This window comes from Mus caroli, chromosome 9 (assembly GCF_900094665.2).
Source record: "Mus caroli chromosome 9, CAROLI_EIJ_v1.1, whole genome shotgun sequence".
In the NCBI taxonomy this organism is placed as follows: Eukaryota; Metazoa; Chordata; class Mammalia; order Rodentia; family Muridae; genus Mus; species Mus caroli.
This window is the reverse complement of record NC_034578.1, coordinates 80,912,597-80,927,113: the sequence shown is the minus strand read 5'-3', so window position 1 is coordinate 80,927,113 and position 14,517 is coordinate 80,912,597.

Genomic DNA, 14,517 nt, shown 5'->3' with positions numbered 1-14,517 from the left:
CGCTGACACCATTGCATACACTAGCAAGATTTTGCTGAAAGGACCCTGATATAGCTGTCTCTTGTGAGACTATGCCGGGGCCTAGCAAACACAGAAATGGATGCTCACAGTCAGCTATTGGATGGATCACAGGGCCCCCAATGGAGGAGCTAGAGANAGTACCCACGGAGTTAAAGGGATCTGCAACCCTATAGGTGGAGCAACATTATGAACTAACCAGTANCCCCCACACACACCCGCCAGGAGCTCGTGTCTCTAGCTGCATATGTATCAAAAGATGGCCTAGTTGGCAGCCATCAGTGGAAAGAGAGGCCCATTGGTAGTGCAAACTTTATATGCCTCAGTACAGGGGAACGCCAGGGCCAAGAAGTAGGAGTGGGTGGGTAATGGAGTTGGTGGGGGAGGGTATGGGGGACTTTTGGGATAGCACAGGAAATGTAAATGAAGAAAATACCTAATTAAAAAAAAGAAATTAAAAACAGAAAGCAGAGCAGGACAGCATGCATATACTATGCAGCTAAATATCTATTCTTTTAAAACCCAGATTTCCCACATTGTTACTAAACCCACTGAGCAAACTATAAATTCGATCTAACAATGATAAAGATTTTCTTAAAATTTCAATCAAGTAAAGTGCACAGAGTTCATCCTATGAGACAATGAATGTTATTTTTAAATATATGTGATAAAATACATCAGAACAAAGAACAGCCCATTGAGACCTGTGTCTAATTCCTATCATGTTGGACTTGATGAGAGATGTCAAAATGAATCAGCCCAAGTAGAAACCTTGCCTGAAAAGGAACATCATCAGANGAGAACAAAATTGGGGGGGGGGAGGAGTGAAGTTACTTCCACCATTTGTACGGATGAAATTGTATCTATATAGTGCGTAGATGTGAAAGAGAAAGGTTTGAGACAGGCATCAAGCCAGGAATGTGCAGGCTGCTCTGTGGTCTGACTATACTCCCAACCCCAAGGTTTATGCATTTAAAACATAATCTTGAATGCAACCTTCAAGGAGTGGTTAAGTAACTAGGGCTCTGCCCTCATCCATGGCTGAATGCTGCTTTCTTGAGAGTAGGTTCTTCATCTTAAAAAACACAGGTTTGGAACTCCATCACCCTAATGAGCATGCTTTCTTGCTTTTCCACTCTAGACCTTATCAGATACAGATCTCCACCCCACACATCTCAACCTCCGTAACTGTAATCAAGCCCTGTTCTTTGTAAATCAGTCCTTCTTTTCCTATCTTTCTGAAGCNGCTAAAGCAGACTAAGACTGAACCTCTGTGCTAGGTATAACAGTACATATACAACAAGTATCTGAAATGGNAAAGTCACTTTGTCAGTACATAATGAGCACAGAGCAGAGTTTAGAAGAAAAAGCTGGAGAANCCTGAGTTACCATAAATGTAGTCTTTGGAATATTTCTACCAGGAGCTCAAGAGGAGAAAAGAATGAAAGGCAAAGTCTATTAGCTACTTTTCTGTCGTTATAGTAAAACACTATGACCAAAGCTAGTAATAGAAGGAAGAGTTTATTTGGCCACACTGTGTCACAGGGATAGAGTCCACCATGGCAGGGAGGTGCTACTGCAAGTGGCAAGCATGGCTGCAGCAGTAGGGAGTTGACAGATCACATCTTCAATCCCAATTATAGACCAGAAAGAATAGGTTGGAAGTAGGTAGAGGCTATGCACTGTCAAAGCCTGCTCCCAGTGACATACTTCCCCAATTAAGGCCTCACCATGTGCCCAAACAGAGCCTCTGACTGGGGACCAAACACTTTAATTATGTGAGCCTGTGGAGAATGAATGGACAGTTCTCATCCAAGTCACAATACAATGAGATATCAGAGATGAGACCCTTAAAGACTACTTATGGTCATAAGTGGTCATAACAGAAATGCCAGTAAAAGCACTAGAGACTTGGCTCAGTCAATAAACTGNTAACTATAGAAATGTGAGGACAAGATTTTGATTTCCAGAATCCAAGTGACAGAGACTTTTAATCACAAGGTGGGGGATATGGAAACAAGAGGATCCCTGAAGCTTGTGAGCCAGGCCATCTAGCTGGATCAGTGAACCTCAGGGTCAGTGTCTTTCTGTCTCAGAAAGGAAGGTGGAGAGTCATTGAGGAAGACACGAATCATCAACCTCTGGCCTTCATGCATGCAATCATAACTATGAAGGTATATACATGAATGTACACATGCACACATGCACACACACACAAAAAAAGTGGGTAGAAATACATAATACAGGTCTCTCTAATTGGGATCTCACTTTGAAAGAGTAGGGACATTATTAAGAAATAAAATGAAGGTCATCCTGTACTCAGAGTTGAGAGGGAAAAACAAAACAAAACAAAACAAAACAAAACAAAACAAAACAAAACAAAACAAAACAAAACAAAACAGCGATGTTGTATTTGTGGTCCTGGATTTCCTGGAAGTCAGAACTCTGAAGATGACCTGGGATGGATATCTAGTGACCAACGAGATACAAAGTGAAATAAGAGAAGAAATGAGATTTAAAGGGAAAAAAGTCTATATTTGAAAAAAAAAAAGCAGAATAGAAAAAAATCTAGAAAACTGACAGCCCATACATCAATGTACTTTCTGGGTTCTATTCATCAGGACAGTGGGAGGGGACCAAGGTTTCCAGAAAGGCATCTACAGGTCCAAGCCCAAGAATTCACTGCTTTGTGCTACCTTGAAATTTTGGCCCCTGGATCCTAAAATACCACTGGGTCTATTGCTTTTGGAAGCCTATGCCGTAAGTCTTTACAGTGTTCTTTGGCACGAGTCAGTGAGCTCATTCTACATGCATGTCAATTATGATCTCTAGGGGGTCACAGTGCAGCCAGATTTCAAAAGGTGCTACCAATGTTGAGCACCAACTAGCTACCCATTACTCACTTCTATAGCAGTACTCTAAAATCTCTTCTCTATGTGTCACACAACTGGACAAATTAATTCTATGTCTATTGCCAGGTGTGTCCTGTTTGTCTAACGTTAACCCTCCAATACACAGCTGGGGAACACAATGACAGGAATCTGGCATGTGGGAAGGACAGCTGGAGAGGAAGAGACACGAAACAAGAAGAGTCAGAGGAGGCTGTGAAGAGAACTGAGTGANGCCTGGACCTCATGAGTAAAGCTCTTGACAAACCCTAGAAAAAGATGTTTCAGTGCAGAAGCAAATCACTTTTATAACATGCTTTGTATAAAACTACTCATTTCACAATTTAAATATAATACATAAAATCCCAATTCAAATTTTCTAACATTACTATTTAACCCAGGGCCATTTTTAGCAAATCCTTTAGAAGACTTCTCTACTTAAATCATTAGTGTGTTTCGGTTCCAGGGGTTTTGTTTCCTTTAAATAATTGCAGAGATGCCAGATCAAATTAGCCTTCAGCTCCAGAGAGTGGGAGCTTCGGTGAGGAAAGACAAATGTTCATGACAAATTGCTTAATACAAAGCTGTCTGGGGGAAACAGTGGCTCTTAGTGTCTGCTGTCGCCTTTGGCAACCTGATTTTTTCCTTCAATTGCTAAGAAGCATTTCTGCATTAACCATACATCATTATACTGAGCACATTCATGCACACACACCCCACCATTTAATTTAAAACAACAACAAATAAACAAACACAGACTTAGCTGAAAGAAACTGGTATGGTTCAGTCATTGTACATCAAAACTTTGCTTCAACCAGTGAGTTGTCACTTGTCACTTAGCTAGACTAATGAGCAAAACCCTTAGCATTAAAAATAATGCAGCTAAATAAATAGAACGGAGAACTTAAAGTAAGGATTGAAAATACCTAATATGGTGTCCAACCTTGATTGTTTTTCAAAACATTTGTTACAAATTAACAGAGGGGAAAAATAGTTATGGTAGTGTGTGCAAATAATGCCTTCCATAGTAAGAGCTATGGGAACATTTATTGTTGTGATTTGGGCTTCAGCTGGCTTTACTTGTAAACCTGTAGACCAGGTGTGACTTCCCAGAGCCTGGCATCAGCATCAGTACCCAGCCCTTTGTCAGAGCTCCCTGTGATCTCAACTGGCAACCAGTGCTAAGACACTGTGGGTTGGAACCCAGCACCCACGAAACAAATGTCATGTCATAAACCTCTGGAAAGCGAACCAATCTAGATCTATCCTTAACGGCCAGGTACTGTGCACATCAAAGAGGAGAACAAGAGCTTGAAAATATCAATTCAGGAGTTATCAGGCAGTTAGATCAAACAGACATGGGCAGATAAGTTAGAGGTGACTCTTGCAAGGGAAGTTGACCCAATTTTATAGGATGAATGAGAATGTGCCAAGCGCAAAGAGAGGAAAGAAGTAGTGGGTAGAGAGGAGAACCTTTAAAAAAAAAAAAAAACATGAGCGGGAAAGAGAGTAAAATTCGTTTGCAGGCTACAGAGCATTGAAAGAGTTTAAACAGAGGATAGACTGAGGGGAACTCAGTATGGAAGGACCCACAAATCTAAACCAGGAAACTCTGATGCTTCACCACAGATGAAAGGATACATCTTAGGAAAGGGTACCATTATATCTGTAACATACATTCATCCTGCTGCCCTCACAGGATGTTAGCACCCACCAAAGACCCAGGCTCTCACAAGACCAGGCAAAGGTTTGAGTGAAGATCCCTTGCAGATCCTCGATCCAGTTCTCTAGAGAAAGGGAATATGGATGAGAGATTAAATTCTTAATCACAAGCCAAACTAANCCGTGAAATGTGTNGTGAAAGCCTCCCTTTGCAATTTCCTTCCAGGAAAGCAAGTAAAGGAATAATTTTGAATGTAGCGTTCTATATTAGATCCACACAAGATTTTATATAAAACTGTGCTTGGGAGAAAGGGAACATAAAAGGGAAAGTGTGAACTTCACAGATAAAAGAAAATGACTCTGAAAATGATGTTAAGATTGTGATAGCTCAGAATGGTATGCTTCGTAGCATAATCTTTTCCGAACCGGTTTTTCTTTACAAATTACCGCTGCACAGGAGAACTGCATATTTAACGAAGACCCTGAATGCTGCTAGCATCATGCAAGCTCTCTGAAGCATTTGCTGATGCTCTGGGGTGGGAGAAGCCCATCAGTACTGTTTTAAGTCTTGTTTTACAGATGTAGAGATGAAGGATTAAATCTGCTAAGTAGGGAGAACTAATAAGAGTCTTACATTTTACTCGGCCAGAAAGCTAATGTTTTACCTTGTTTGATCAAAATTTGTCTAAGACTTGTTCACGTCCCTCTATCCGCTTGCCAGGAATAAAGTCCTTTTTTACTATCACAATATGCCANAATAGTGTTGCAGAATATCAGCATTTTCCTTCACCATCTTGCATAACCCAGTTCCTATAGATTCTATAGAACAGAGCAACANATAGAGGGTCAGGTAGATATTTGGGCAGTTCTACAGCAAAAGCTGTATGGGTTACAACCATTTCCACGGTTGTTATTACAGGGGTTGGTTTCATAGACAAGAAGTACGCCTGCCTTTTGCTGTGAAAGAAGACACTATATCTTCGAAGATGCAAACGTGTAGCCACCTGCGGCCACGTGAACTGGGTTCCCCTGAAAGGCGGGCTGGGGCTGAAAGAGATCAGAGGGCAACAAAAGAAGGAGGCCAAGACAAACCTTTCTATTCAAAGCCTCTGAAGTTTACTGAGAGTCTGTGCTTATAAAGAGGGAAGGCCCATCCCCCCGCCAGCCCATTCTTGGTGTCTGAAGCCAGCCCNTAGGCGATCTACAGGGTGTGTCTCTGGAACATCTCAAGGACTTTCAGCAGGAAGCAGTCTTGGAGAAGAGCAAATAGAGCCATCAAGGTCAGAAGGCTCTAACCTAGGTAATCTCCTTCTTAGTGGCAGCAAGGTCAAAGACTGGATCAGTCTGCTTCAAGGCTGAGGGAGGCTACACAAATGTCTTCTTTTCTTTGAGTTTACAAGTTTTTAAATTTCATTTATTTTATTATGAGTATGCTCATAATGTATTTGGGGGGGCATGTACACAGGGTGCACACCCTGTTGAGTTCAGAAGACAGATTTGCAACATTAGTCTTCTCCTTCTACCTTTGTGTGGGTTCTGGAGCTACAACTCAGGTAACCATGTTTACACACTGATCCATCTCATCAGTTCATGTGTGTGTGTGTGTCTGTGTATGTACATTATATGCATGTATGTGTGTGCATGAATCCACCTCATCAGTTTATGCTTGTGTGTTTGTGTGTGTGTATGCATGCATGAATACTGCATATGAATTCAGGTGTATGTGCATGTATACTGCATATGCATGTATGTGTGTGCATGAAGCCAGACATGCGCAGGCCACAGCACACATATTAAGGTCATAGGGATTATGTCAAGTATGAGTCCTCACTTTCTCCCTTGTTTGTGGTACAGTCTCTCCTGTGTCATTCACGGCTACATGTGTCANGATAGCTGCCCCACTGGCTTCCCGGGACTGCTGCCTTCACTTTCCCTCTGATGTTGGGAACACTGCATTATAGGTGCACAAGACCACACCTTGTTGTGCATGGGTTCTGGACATTCAAACTCAGTTCCTCACACTTGTATAGCAAGGATTTAAGCCACCAAGCCATCTCTCCAATCCCTTTATAAAGATCTTTGAAACAAAATCTGAACAAAGGCAATCAGGTCATTAATGCGGGGGTGGGGAGGAGAATTGTAAATTTCAGTGTAATGGAAAGTTGCCCAAGTAAATATAATTAATTAGTGACAGAAGTAAGATTAGAATGTAAGTCTATCTGGTTGGCATGGCTAAGTTCCACCTACACTATAAGGACACTGAGCAGTGGAACAGTCTAAATGGTCTTTAAATTTGTGGAAAAATCCAGATCTTCTAGTCATTTTAATAGATGAGGAGACAAGAAGATATGCACAGATCCTTAGCTGTCAAGATATTGGTTAAGACCTCTCTACAGTTGGGATGTGGAGAACATTCACTCCCTCTGGAGCATCTCAGAGCTCTTNAGGCTGTGGAGATCAGTATAAGAACATTANCTGTAATAACCACAGGAGAAAACTATCCTCGGATATCCTTGGATGCTACTTCTAAAGCAATGAGTTTTAATCCTAGCTTGAGTTAAACACTTGGTGAGAGAAATTTAAACATTGTTTCTATGGTATAGCAGAATTTTATGGTGCTGAATTTTTCCACAGTAGGCTATTTCTCACCGGTAGATTCTCCATTCAGAAAAAAATTTCAAAATGAGGAAAGTGGTCATGATTTATGTTCTCTTTAGAGTTAGAGACTCAGGATTTCATATTTTGCTACTCAGGGAAGAAATGGTGCTCCTTTGAATGCAACAGACTGACACATCTGTTCTTGGGCAAGTTCCTTTTTCCATAGCAGGCTTGTCATAGTGGACCAAGGGTGTGAATGCAGAGCCACACACCCTTCTTGCTTTCCTTTGTGTCTGTTCCTTTTCCTGAACTGCTGCCCAGAATCTTACTGTAGAAGAGGCTGTGTTGCTGTAGTTTAGGGTCAAGGCCAGTGTAAACACCCACTCTAGCACCAATGTTTAGTACACGGAAACCAGGCTGTAAGNGCTAACAGTATCTGTGCCTAACCCCTTCATAATTACAGTGGCCACAAATAAACTTAAATAATGTTTTCTGACCTCTTAGGAGAATAGAGCTCCCTTACAAGGCAGAAATGGTTTCATCTGATCTTAATAGGGATAAGCCTTAGAAGGAATTTTGGCTCTCAAAGTTTTAGACTCAGGTAAACTAAAACATAAATGTTTATTTTTTGTTTTGTTTTCTTTTTCCTGCTTGCTGCAAAGGCCAGTTTCCCAGTTCATATTCTGCACGTAGCCATCCTCAACAAATGAAGCCTACTGGAGATTCCTTTCTGATTCTGAGGAACAAAGTGTTAAGACCATCCTGGGCCAGGGAAATCATCTTTTTTTTTTTTTTTTTTGCCTTAGATCGTGCCCCAAAATAGGAGGAGATTAAGTCTCCTTTCCAGGATTTGAAGTCTGTCCTGAACCCACAGCCTAGGCAGATGCTGGTATGCTGCCTGGTATTTGGGGATTTCTTACTGATGAATATGATACAACCAAAGCCTCGCTTGGCTGCAAAGGAAAACCAGAGAAAAATAAAGATGTGCTTTCATTGGTAACATATTGTGGGGTCAGGATGTTGTTCTAGTGACTCACATGAAAAAAAAAAAGTGGTAGGAAAATTAAATTCAACCACATGACAAAGTGGGATGGCTCTCCTTCACAGTAGTTCCAGCCAAGACTCCTTTTGTGTCAATTAGGTCTATGTGATTCTAGATGCTAGAATCTTGAGCAGCGGTTCACAACCTGTGGGTCCCGCCTCCTTTTGGGATGAATGACTCTTTCATATGGGGCCTGATACCAGTTATCTCACATATTATATATTTACATTATGAGCAACATTATACTTATGAAGTAGCAATGAAAATGAATTTATGGTTGGGGGGGGTCACAACACGAAGAACTGCATTGAAGGATCTCAACATTAGGAAGGTTGAGAACCACTGATCTAAAGTCTCTAGTAAACTTGATTCTTACATTTAGCTAAAGGACTAACTAGGTGGCTTATTAAACTATAAACCTGAAGGGAACTGATTCAGACATCTTATGAAGCACGTATGTTAGTTGATCATTTGGCTAATTAATAATGTCTTGACATTTCTGAATGTGTCAGTGTCTTATGGGCATAGACATAGAAGCCACTTGATTCTCACCTCTCCTTAGATTCAGCATTAAATGTCCTTCTCAGCTAGAGTAGTCCCATTGTTATTAGGTCCATGAGGAGACAAGTGAGAGGTGTAAGTGATTTCATCTAGGCTGTATACTCCATCTTCAGAGAGCTGTATGAAGTACAAAGCTTGGGAACTGTGGGTTGCTTGGACTTCTCTTGTAAAGCTTTAATCCTTTTATAAGAGATATTTTTAATAGCTTGATTGTATTCCTTATATCCTCTTGGATATAAAGAGCACACGTGTCTCATCCATACTAGGTGAGGAGGACTCAGTAGCTGAGGTCTATGCCAACTACTGACTGTTTCCATGATATTGATGTGTCCTTGGTGACCATAACTCACGGCATGTGCATTGCTACCTGGATGCATTAGTGCCTTCATTACTTTCACTAGGAGTGGCATTTCCTCCATTCTTCAGCTTTCAAATATTATTCAGCTTCACAACCTAGCCCAAGGCCATCTGTTCTACAAAATTAATGATGCTGTGTCTCTTGTTCCATAACTCAGATGGCTGAAGTTATGTCATAACACANTGTGCTTCAATGTGCCACTTTTAGTCCCTCCCTCCCAACTGTGAGCCTCTGGTGACATTGTCCTTTGACTTTATACCTTCCTAGCAAGTCACTTAATTGTCAGAAATAAATGAACTTTTTTAATGATGCCCTCATGCTCCCAATAATGGGCTNGGAAAGTGGGGGAGGAAGAAGGACAGAAAGAAGAACAAATTCAAATTAGAAAGCCAACTAGCCTTACCCATAATCACTCATGACAGCAAACATCAGAAAGAAAACGCCAACTGCAACAGTTACAGTGTTTTCAAATGCCTTAATCTTTCCATTTATATAATTATTCATTCAGCATTGTTTTCTCCCAAGGAAAGCACGGGTGTTACTGCTTGGCTCCCTTTTGAACAGGCGGCTTCATAACAGTTATTCTTGTAATAAGGCAGATATTCTCTCCGTTGCTTAACTACAGCAGCAGCTCTTATCTTAGAACGATAATTTGAAGGATGAGTAACTGCCTTTCCCTCAAGGAAAAGAAGGGAGAAGACAGAGCCAGTAGAGCTAAGGCAGAGGAGTACCACTAGGACGAACAAAACTGAAATGGCAGTGGCCACCTCTGCACACCCACAAAGGTGTCACTGGTGCCGNGGTGGTGATGGTTTCCTAAAATCACAGGGACAGAATTATCCTAAAATGCATCTTTTTTTTGAAAATAAACACAATTGAATGCTCTGTGGGAAGCAGATTTGTTTCAGAAACCATGATTGAACCACTGGAAATGTTATGTTCAGTTTGGAAAATGTTCAGTATTTGTGTTTTTTTTTTCCGTCTATTATTTTGATAGCTGACTCTGTTCTCTTTCAAATATATGGCACTGAATATTTGATGGTCCTGTGATCTTAAAGGAGCTTTAACTGGCCCTACCATTTTCAAGGGCTCTGCTCATTAAAAACAGAGTGGAGGGTTTTACACTACACATCACAAATTATGAGTCTTTGTTCCCTGCCAGCACTGTGCTTGAGATCTGTAACACCTAGCAATTTTCTAACATTGTGGTTGAGGTCATCTTTGAAAGACTACATTTATATTTTCCCCTTGTGAGGCAGAATCAATAGCTCACTGGCTGAGAGAAAGTGAATTGCTCCATTCATAGCATGCTGAGTAAAAATGCAAATGAGGAGGTAACAAGGCCTGTGAGTGTTTTGGAAATACAGGAAGTAAAAAAAAAAAAAAAGAAAGAAAGAAAAAAAGAAAAAGGGGGAGGGGAGATGCTGCTGATTGCTGAGTGTCTGTTGGAAATATTAAATCTGTCCAGGTTTTAGTTTTATAAATTCAATCTCTCTGCCTTNTTTGGAAAAATGGTCCATACAGAGCATGCCTAATTGCCAGAAGGAAACCCNTAGTCCATGCAGTACTTCACAGAGTTTCCAACTAACTTTCCATGCTTTCTGCAAAGCCAAGTCGTTCTCTCTCTCTCAGAAATGGCTTCCAGCAATTGCATTCATGAAGATACTATTAAAATGCAGTGGAAAGTCGGTTATTAAGCAAAGTAGGGTCATTAGGGTTTAGAAGTATCATGAAAAGTCGTCCAATGACAGAACACTTTATATTTGGTTTGTGTGTAGAGAAAATCACTTTCAATTTGTATAGAACTGAAAGATATAATCACACACTTGAGTGGGTTTGCTTCTCCCAAGAGGCAGCAGCAACGTCACTCACAAGGACCTTTTGCTTACCTATGGGCATCCTGCTGCCAGTCATGGGAACCAGCTTTTTAAAATAGTTCCTTCTAGAACAGTGGCTCTCAAGCATAAGCAAGCTGCTGAGGTCCCTGTACAGACGATTTCCATCTAGAGATGGTTACCTCCATAGCTCTAGAGCTTGAATGTGTGTAATGTCTCCAGGGCTACTGGGCTGTGGCCTGAGGTCCATACTTCAGACATTACAGCTTGGAGAGGGAGCAACTGTTGAGAGAGGGGATGTCAGCAAANAAGTTAAGCATCAGAAATGCTTGGAATGCAATGGTCTTTATCAACAGCCAGTAGGTGAACGAATATATTAGAAGTCCAGGTGATCAGACTGAGCCAAAAATCGTGGAATGAGGAAGACAGAAAACAATTTACAGGAGCAAAAGAGAGATTGCAGGGCAAGCCCTTTCTAAAAAGGTAGCGTCATGTAGATAAATAGATAGAAAGATAGATAGATAGATAGATAGATAGATAGATAGATAGATAGATAGGATGATAGATAGTAGGTCAGCAGGTACAAATACTATCAGAGCTGGAAAAGTATAGCCTGATAGATCATAAAGAATCCAAAACAACCAAGGTGGGGTTGCCAGGAACTTCAGAATAGTCCTAGGCATGGATGACATGCATTTTAGTGATCTGTGGCCTCCAAACAGCATTTATCACCCTCCACGAGTTCACCCTCTGCTGCTTCCTCACAATGCCATTGCTGTGACAGTCTCTGATGAACCATCTATAACCTAATGTGAATACAAGCTCTGTACAGCAGCACTATCCTAGCTGATTGATACCCACATTCAAGAAGCAAANGCTCCATTGCTCTTTTGAATCAAAGCTGAGACTAAGGTTTGATACTGAGCTTTGAACCCTCCAGCTTCTACATCTACTGGTTTGTAGGTCACCCAAATTATTTTCTTATTTATTCTTCTTTCATTTTCTAAGCTTTTAGGATTTAGGCCTAACCACCTGAGAGCTGAGCAGGCATAGGAGCTATAAAAGCAAATAAGAGAAGCCAGACAGTGGTAACATGATAAAGACTGGTGGAAAAGGCTAGGCCCCGGAGGGAGCAAATCTTAAAAAAAAAAAAAAACCAAAACAATCAGACTAACATTCTCTAAGGCTAAGGAAGCCAAGCAACACATGTATTTAGGCCAGTGGTCCATCAGTCTTCTGGACTATGAGCATCACTGATGTTCATAGGAACTGAAGATATGATGTCTGTCTGCCTCTTCTTTCCTCTTGGCTCTCCACGAGGAACTGGATACTTCACAGGCTGTTTTCTTAAAGGCGGGAACTTTCTGCCTGTCCTGTTCACAGTTCTCTTCCCAGCAAGCAGACCAGTACTTGCTACACTGTAGACATACTCGATAAATATTTGTTGAATGGCTGACTAGACACAAAAATGTGAATAAGCGATTGCTGAATAGAAACAAGCCCATTGTTGTCCTAAGATATTATCCAAGAGTGTCCTCTTTATTGTATGCAAATGGCACTGGTTCCTAAGCACCAGGTTGTACAGAATCAGTCACAACCATGAACTTGAGGACTAGTAAACACAGAACCTTGAGGGTTTGGTCTCAGTCCTCCTTTCTCTTTTATTTTATTTTATTTTATTTTATTTTATTTTATTTTATTTTATTTTATTTTATTGCTGTTTGTTTGTTTGAGATTAACTCTCACTCTAGAGCCCTGGCTGGCTTGGGATTCACTATTCTAGATCACAGTGGCCCTCAGCTCCCAACTGCTAGAATTGAAGGCATATGTCACCATGCCTGGCTATTTTATTTTATTTTATTTTATTTTATTTTATTTTATTTTTGAGACAGGGTATCTACATATACAGGCTCACTAGAATGAAAATAGTTCAATTGTTGGAATACTTGGTGTATACACTTGGCCCAGAAAGTGACACTATTAGGATGTGTAGCCTTGTTGGAATAGGTGTGGCACTGTGGGCATGGGCTTTAATGCCCTCATCCTAGCTGAATGGAAGCCAGTCTTCTACCAGCTACCTTCAGAACAAGAGGTGGAACTCTCAGCTCCTCCAGTTCCTTATCTTCCTGGACGCTGCTGTGCACCTGCCTTGATGATAATGGACTGAACCTGTAAGCCAGCCTCAATTAAATGGCATTCTTATGGTCAAGTGAAGCAGTGGGAGCGGAGAAGGAACAAAGAAATCTGTAACTGGTTGTGATCAATTAGTTGTAAACACCACTACTCTCAGACCAACCACTACTCTCAGACCAACCGGCATTCTTATAAGAGTTGCCTTGGTCATGGTTTCTGTTCACAGCAATAAAACCCTAACTAAGGTATTTGGTCTCCAGTTGATGGAACTGTTTGGGGGAGAATTAATTAAGAGGTGTGGTCTTTTTGAAGGAGGTATGTTACTGGAGAAGGGTTCTAAGGTTTAGAAATCCTAGCACCATTCCCAGTGTTCCTCTCTACAGATGGAAATGTGAGCACTCAGCTGTTCCTGTCACCATAGCTTTGCTCCATCAAAATGGATTNTAACCCTCTAAAAACACAAGCTCAATTAAAGAATGGTGGTGGTGATGATGATGGTGGTGATGATGATGGTGGTCGTTGTCTTCTCCTCCTCATCATCCTCTTCTTTTACTTCTTTTTCTTCTCCTTTTCTTCTCCTTCTCCTTTCCTTCTCCTTCTCCTCCTCCTTCTCCTACTCTTTCTCCTTCTCCTTCTCCTTCTCCTTCTTCATCTCCTCCTTAGTTATGATGTTTTATCACAACAATAGAAAGTTTACTAATACAATGGCTTCCCTGAAACTTATTGTGGAACTTCACATCCTCCTGCCTCNGCTTGCTAAAGGCTTGAGCTATGGGTGTATCACCTACATGGTCCTAATCTTCTTCTTTGTACTATTGACCACACCTCAGCAAGAACACAGCAACATATTAGGACCCTGTATCCTGCCTGAGCTAGTGAAAGTGAAATAGAAGGTTGGAGAAATCTGTTGCAGTAGGTGTCAGTAACTTCAAAGCCAGTCAAGAAACAGCCTGGAGAAAGAACCCAAGCTTAGAAGCTCAAGTTTAATCTGAACTGTGCTATGCTCCTTACAGACACTAAAAAGAAAGCCATCTGACCTGCCTTCCCCTTGAGAACAATTATCATTGCATTTCTACCATCTGCTATCCTTTCTGTTCCCCCTGGCCTTTGGAGTTCATGGCTTTCTGCCCGAAGTTTATTCTTTTATCTGAGACCATTCTATGAGACCCTAATCCACAGAAAGGAAAGTTAATCTTCTCCGATCTGCTTGGTTGCTTCCACCCATAGATTGTTTCCCTTGGTGAAGCATTTAGCACAGAGCCAGGAACACACAGGCTCTGATAAAACACTCTAGAGGAAAAAANGCTATGCTAGTGCAGCTGTTTGCTGTCTGTGAATTTCACAAAGTTTGTCCTGTTAAAACTGCCCAGTTTGAGAAATGTATTGGCAAGAAATGAGCATGGATAGCACTATTCATTTTTA